Here is a 7,547-nt window from a genome sequence, read left to right on the forward strand (position 1 = left end):
GGTGTCAGGCACCTGTAATCCCAGCTACTTGGGGGGCTGAGGCAGAAGAATTGCTTGAACCTGGGAGGTGGAGGTTGCAATGAGCTGAGATTGCACCATGGCACTCCAACCTGGGCAACAGAGAGAAAACCTGTCTCAAAAAAAAAAAAAAAAAAAAAAAGCTCATTTTTCTAACACATGCTTTTATCTCCCAAAACAATAGTAGATAACATTTATTAGGTGGAATGGAAAGGTCATGATTTTAAATACCATATATATGTACATATAAATTTAAACCTGATACTAATCAATCCTGCAATATAGATAAGAGATTGGGCCGGGCATGGTGGCTCACGCCTGTAATCCCAGCACTTTGGGAGGCCGAGGCAGGTGGATCATTTGAGGTCATGAGTTCGAGACCAGCCTAACCAACATGGTGAAACCCCGTCTCTACTAAAAATACAAAAAAAAAAAAAAAAAAAAAAAAAAAAAAAAAAAGCCAGGCTTGGTGGCACACACCTGTAATGCCAGCTACTCCGGAGGCTGAGTCAGGAGAATCGCTTGAACTGGGGAGGCAGAGGTTGCAGTGAGCCGAGATCACACCACTGCACTCCAGCCTGGCGAAAGAGCGAGACTCCGTCTCAGAAAAAAAAGAGAAAGAAAGTGACTGGGGAGAGGTTAAGTAAGTGGCCCAAGGTCATTCAGTAAATAACAGAGCCTTGAGTTCAAATCCAAAGCTCTTTGCCACTATGGGAGCTCTCTTTCTGGCTGGCTTCTTCAGCCAACTCTCTCCTATGTACCACCACTCTCCAATACACCCCCACCCACCAGTGGTGTCCTGATAAATGCTTCACACCTGCTCTCTGGTAGGGGAAATGCCTTGGTTTGTAGCATTTGCCCATTTCCTACCATAGGTAATTTCAAACTACAAGACATCAATGAATGCAGAGTCCAGAATGGATGGACGATTGCATCTTGATCGTCAAGGTTAAAATCAGCCCTTGCGGGCCAGTGCCAGCTGGCTCCAGCACACCACTGTCACCACCTCACCCTTAGGCTTCCCCCCTCCCATTCAGTTCTTCCAAACCTGGCTGCACAAGCTCCTCCTCTGGCTGGCCTTTCCCCCATCATCTGTTCCCTATCCTTTTTCCTTCCTCCCCACAGTTCTGCCCTTTTTCAGCCCTTGCCTCTTATCCCAGGTGTGGGTACCTCTCCTGGGAGAAAGAGAAAGCTGCCTGCCCAGCAGACCAGCAACCTCTTCGGGAGGCTGCACAAAACCAGAAGGCAATCAGGAGGAAATATTGAGAGATAAGGGTCTGTAAGGAGCTGAGAGAGGGACCAAGGGAGGTTGGAACCAGTCCTGGAGTGGAGGAGGTGCCAGAGCCCATCCCCAGAGACTGCCAGTGAATAAGGGAAGTGACTGATCTCTCTGGCCATCCACACACTCCATCTCAGAGCCCTTTGCGGCCACTAGCCTGACATCACCATCATCATCATCATCACCATCATCATCATCATCACCACTACTACCAATCATTGAGCCTCACTAGGTACCATGCCAGCACTCACAGGCCCTATAGTGCTGATTTTTCCAACTAAGGTAGATACGGTCTACCTCCCCGACACTCCACTCTCTGATTTACTGATATTATAACTGAAGCCCAGTCATACCTAGTGATGCATAGTGGTTTGCTGTGATGCTTAATTTTACGTGTCAGCTTGACTGGGACACAAGCTACCTAGACAGTTGGTTAAGTATGATTCTGGGCATGTCTGTGGGGTGTTCTGATGAGCCTAACATTGGAATTGGCAGACTGAGTGAAGCCGATTTCCCTTCCCGGTGTGGAGGGGTTTCATCCGATCAGTTGAAGGCCTAGTAGAACCAAAAGGTTGACCCTTCAGTGAGTAAGAGGAACTCCTGCCTGTCTGTCTTAGAACTGGGACATTAGTATTTTCCTGCTTTCAGGTTCTAACTGCCTTCAGATAGCTGCTTTTCCTAGGTCTCAAAACTGCAATGACACCATCAGCTTTCCTGAGTTCAGATCTTAGGACTTGTCAGCCAGTTCCTTATAATAAATCCCTCTCGGCCAGGCGTGGTGGCTCACACCTGTAATCCCAACACTTTGGGGGGCCAAGGCAGGCAGATCACCTGAGGTTGGGAGTTTGAGACCAGCCTGACCAATATGGAGAAACCCCGTCTCTACTAAAAATACAAAATTAGCCAGGTGTGTTGGCGCATGCCTGTAATCCCAGCTACTCAGGAGGCTGAGACAGGAGAATCACTTGAATCCGGGAGGCGGAGGTTGCGGTGAGCTGAGATCTCGCCATTGCACTCCAGCCTGGGCAACAAGAGCGAAACTCCATCTCAATCAATCAATCAATCAATCAATCCCTCTCTTTCTCCCGCCACATATATATGGGGGAGAAACTCTCTCTATATAGTATGTGTGTCTATGTCCTACTGCTTCTGTTTCTCTGGAGAACCCTGACTAGTACACGTCCAAGGCCATGCAGCTGCTCTTTCCTCCTTCCACCAGTCTTTTCACCCACTTATGTCCCTGCTCCGGCACTCACCCTTTCCATGGAGCCTTGCCTGCTGGACTGGGGAACATAAGGAAGGCTGAGTCCTCTCACCTCTTTATCTCACATGCTGACCCACACTTGCCTCTTCCTACCTCCCTGAATTCTTACAGGGAAATTCTCACTGCAACCCTGGGTCTCAGCCCCTCTGAGTAGTCCCATCAGGGAGGGGAGGGAGTGGTTAAAAAACTGGCACTGTGTGGGATGAATTATCTCATTCCATGCCCCTACCTCTGATGATCAAGACGTAATCGTCTATTCATTCATTCATGCCACACATGTGGAACTGTCCACATGCCAGGCCCTTGTAATACCTTGTGATGCCAAGGGGGACAAGTCACAGTTCTAGCCCTCTGGGAGTTCCGAGTCTTCAGAGGCGGACCAGGAGATACCTGTGGTTAAGAAAGCCCAACAAGTGGTATCAAAGAAATGGCAGCAGGTTTTGTGGGGACCCAAGAGGGCCAGGATGGAGAGATACTGGTTGCCTGGAATAGAAAGTGACACATTCAGGCTGGATGCGGTGACTCACACCTGTAATCCCAGCACTTTGGGAGGTCAAGGCGTTGGATCACCTGAGGTCAGGAGTTCGAGACCAGCCTGGCCAACATGGTGAAACCCCATCTTTGCTAAAAATACAAAAAGTAGCTGGGCCTGCTGGCACATGCCTGTAATCCCAGTGACTCAGGAGGCTGAGGCAGGAGAATGGCTTGAAACTGGGAGGTGGAGGTTGCAGTGAGCCAAGATCATACCACTGCAGTCCAGCCTGGGCAACAGAGAAAGACTCTGTCTCAAAAAACAAAAAACAAACAAAAAACAGAAAGCGACACATTCAGAGTGAAGAGGAGTCCCAAGCCCTGCTCTCAGCAAGTTGGGAAGTGACCAGGCACCAGGAGAAAACCAAGACAGCTTGAGAGAGCACCAAGCAGCAACCTAAGGAGATGGCAGGGAAGGGGATTGATTCCAGGAGGAAGTGGGAATTATTCTAGGAAAGCTCCCTGGAGAAGAGGGAAGAAAAAAACCAGGGGACAGGGGCAGAGAGTGGAAACTGAGGGTTCTGGGGCTGAGAGAGGCAAGGATAGAGACAGCAGACTTTTCAGCCCGAGCCCAGAGCCACAGCTGCCAAGCAGATAGGCAACTGGCTGAGACTCTCCGAGCCATGCCTGCAGCAAAGGCCTGTGGGGAGACCTTGAAGGCCAACCCAAGACCTTGGGAGTAGGCAGCTGGCTTCGCCTGGTGAGTGTGGCCTTAAATGGCCCCAACTCATCCTGATGTGTGCCCAGGGGAGAGCTGAGCCCCAAAGCTGCCCCTGCAAGCCACCCCAGCTGCTCCAGCACTGACCCCAGTGGCGTCACAGGGAGTGACTCAAGCCCCAGCAACAACAGTGAGTGGGACTGACGTCAGGCCGGGGCTCCTGCTGGTGGCCAGGCTGGCTGGAAAGCCAGTACCCTGCCTGCTGACCCTCCAGCCCGCGCAGGCTGCGGGGGTGAGGAGGACCAGCTGTCCCTCCCTGACATCTGCCCCCTGGACCGTGGGCAGGGGCTCTTCCACCTCCCACCCTTTCTGGGATGTCACTTCCAGCCCCCACCCTCCCTGACGGGGAAAATGTCTGGGCGGATGAAAGAGTGGCAGAGAGCGTGAGAAAGGGGCGCCTCCCAGCCCCAACCTGCCAACCTCACCAGGCAGCCCGGAGACCAGGACCAGGCCGGGAGCAACATGTGTGCTGTCTGTTCTCCTGAGGACCCAGGGATCTGTCCATGTTGGGGAAGTGTTGTGTGGCTTTTTTTTCTTTCTTTTTTTTTTTTTTTCCAGAAAGGTCTGTGTTTGGCCAAGTTGGGGTAGGAGCCGGGCTTTATTTCTGTGCCTCCATCCCTCCGGGGTGCAGGACTGTCTCTCCTTGCTGCAAGATCTGTTCCTTTGGCAGGCCATTCTGAGCATCTGTCATTCTTTAAGGAAGAGGATTCTGGGCAACTATGCTTGCGAACGGTTAGGGGGCTGTTTTTCTGCCCCAGATAAGGCAGTCTCTGTATCTGCCTCTGGGGATCTGTTTTTCTGTCCCTGCTTTCTTGCCGGGCAGGGGGCATCTCTGTATCTGTCCTTGTGGTATCCCAGCTACCTGGGGCCCTGGGGTGGAGTCCCGGTCTCCTGCTTGGCTATCCCAAGGCTGGGCTCCCTGGTTGGAGGCCTCTTTCCTCTGATGTCCTCCAGGCTAGGAGCGCAGCAACAGTCAGCAACCTGCCCGCCTGGCTTGCAGCTGGGCACTGCTCCCTGCTAACGCAGCATGTACCAGGACAGGCCCCCCCGCACTCCCCTCCTTGTCCCAGCTGCCACCCCCAGCCCCTGCAGCCACACCAGGCCTGATTTATGGTCCTGAGTTGGGGCTGGACAGTGCCAGCGCCTGGGTCAGACCTTGAGGAGACCTCAAGTGGCACCCTTGGCCTGGCAGGGTCAGGGCCCAGGAGGAGACAAGGGGGAGCCAAGGTGCTGGGGAGGGTGAACACAGCAGGGGCCCAGGAACGGCAGGCAGGGGGCGGAAGCCAAGGCCACGGCCTCTAGGGGCCCACAGGCTTCCGGCTGGCTCCGAGTCCAGCTGGGGACCCGGAAATGTGCCTCCTGCCTTCAGAAGGTCTCTGGCTTGTGTGGGAAAGGAGACATTGGAGAGTGAAAAGGGCTTTTCCTCTGCTTTGCACTGACTCCTTCCTGTACCCACCATCGGAGGCTGGAGGTTTCAAAGTCCCACTGGCCAGCCTAGGCCAAACCAGACAGTCTCTCAGCCTGGGGCCCAGGAAGAGGCCTGAGAGCCTGAAGCTGGAGCAGGGATGGAGGCAGAGGTTTGGAGCAGAGACTGCAGCCCAGAGCTGAGCACTGGCTGCCCTGGGAAAGACAGAGCAGCTGCTCCCTGAGCTATGAGGCTGCAAGGCCAAGCCCCTGAAGGGCTGAGTGCCAGATAGACACCCAGGGCTCACCCCTTCAACCTCATCCTCTGAGGAGGCCCAATGGCCCTGTGGCTCTGCTGCACTCACGGACTTGTGAGAGAGGAGCTGGGGCTCGCCCAGATGTCCAAGCTAAAACTCTCTTAGGATCCCAGGCCCAGCTCACAGAAGGCCACCCAGCACTGCCTCGCCAGCGCACGACTCTGACGTGCCTGGCACAACTGCCTCATGGCTGCAAAAGGATGTCGCTGCTGACTGTCCGGGGACCACACAGTGGCCACCTGCCTCTGACAAGTCTCTCTCAGGCTGCCCTCTGCAGCAGCGGAGCTGCCGCCACACAGCTGAGCATGCTGGGTGCTCAGAGCGGGCCATGTGGACAGGACACCCCATTACAGCACGGTCTCCCATGACCTTCAGGAGCTTCTCACCTCCTGGAGGCTGACCCTTGCCACACCCCTCCATAACCAAGACCAGGTGGCTGGAACCCAGGTGTGGGGCAGCTTCCTCCACATTGGCCTCAGGGAAGGGCTATAGGCAGAGACCCCCAGAGTACAGAGCTCTCCCTCAGTCCCTAGACCTCAAAGCCACCCCTCCCCAGTCACAGTGGCACCTCAGGGCTGGGGAGGGGGCCAGGGGCCTCTGGGCACTGGGCCCAGCGTGGGTGGGGTGGGGGAGACAGAGAGGCAGGCTTCCTGGGTCTCCGCGTGAGGACAAACAGCAGACTTTGAGGCCTTGGAAAATCCCGCCTGGGATTCCAGGCCCTGCCGGCGTCACTGCCTTTTGACTATTGTCCCCGTCGGAAATGGGCCCAGCCCCCGGCCAGCCTGGACAGAGCAGCCATTGTGAGGCCCCATCAGGCTCAATGCCCCCTTGTTTGCCCTCCCATCCCATAGCAAGAGTTGGAGGCCAGTTCTTCCAGTTGCTGAGTGGAAAGAAAGGGCCTGCCTCCGGGCTCCAGCCCTTGGGCGGGGCAGGGTGGGGCGGGGTGGGGCTGGAGGAACTAGCCCCCCACCCCATACGCTAATTGCCAGGGTCCTGAAAAGGAACCACCATCAATGGAGCTTCTTATTTTTGAGGCCCTGGGCAGGGAGACCTAGTGGTTAAGTAGCCAGACGCTCCCAGCTCAGCTACTCACAAGCCAGGTGACCTTGGGAAAGTCATAGCCTTTCTCTGAAATGAATTCTCCTCTTTTGTAAAAACAATAGCTAATATTTATTGGGTGTTTGCTGTGTGCCAGGCACCGTGAAAAACACTTCGTATGTATTCACTCCTATAATCCTTATAGTAACTTCATAAAATAGATTCAACTCGTTTTCTTATTTATAGGTGAAAACACTGAGGCACAGACAGATTAACAAACTTGCCCCAAATCACACAGCTAGTAAGAGCTGGAGCCAAGATGTAAACCCAGGCCTCGGGCTCCAGGGTCCTTGCTTTTGCCACTCTCCCATCGTGCCCCTGTGAAGTGGGAATAGCCAGGCTGTCTTCATGGGATGGCAGCTAGGGCTGGAAATCACAAGCGTCTGATGAAAAGAATCTGCCATCGTGAACCCTAATACCCGCTAGCCTCATCCATAGCTATAGAGATGCTCCCGCGGCCCCACTCCACTCCCAAACCTGGCCCCTCCCTGAGCATCTGAGCAGCCCTCTTGCCTTCCCCAGTGCCTGTCCTGTCCTGTCTGTCTGTGCTAAAGGCAGGGAGCTGGAGGCGAGTGACTCAAAGGAAAAGGACTTGGTCCAGCCAGCTGGCGGGAGATTTCCCAGCAAGCTCTGCTCCTAACCAGCCTCACTTCCCCACTGAACCGATGGGAAACTGAGGCTCGGTGAGGAGGAGGGACTTCTCAGAGAGCAGCATGGAGTTGGAGGCAAACAGAAGCCCACCTACTGATGGCCCCGTGTCGTCAGGTGCGGGTGCAGCTGACAAAGCCTCTCTCAGGGGTCTGGGGCTTGGGGGGCGATGCCAGGGATACATGTTTGGAAGTCCACAGCACTGCTGGGAGCGTGTCCCAGCATGCTGCCTACCCCAGCCTCACGCGGACCTTCAGCAGGCCTGAGGCT

Source organism: Symphalangus syndactylus, chromosome 10, assembly GCF_028878055.3.
Source record: "Symphalangus syndactylus isolate Jambi chromosome 10, NHGRI_mSymSyn1-v2.1_pri, whole genome shotgun sequence".
Classification (NCBI taxonomy): domain Eukaryota; kingdom Metazoa; phylum Chordata; class Mammalia; order Primates; family Hylobatidae; genus Symphalangus; species Symphalangus syndactylus.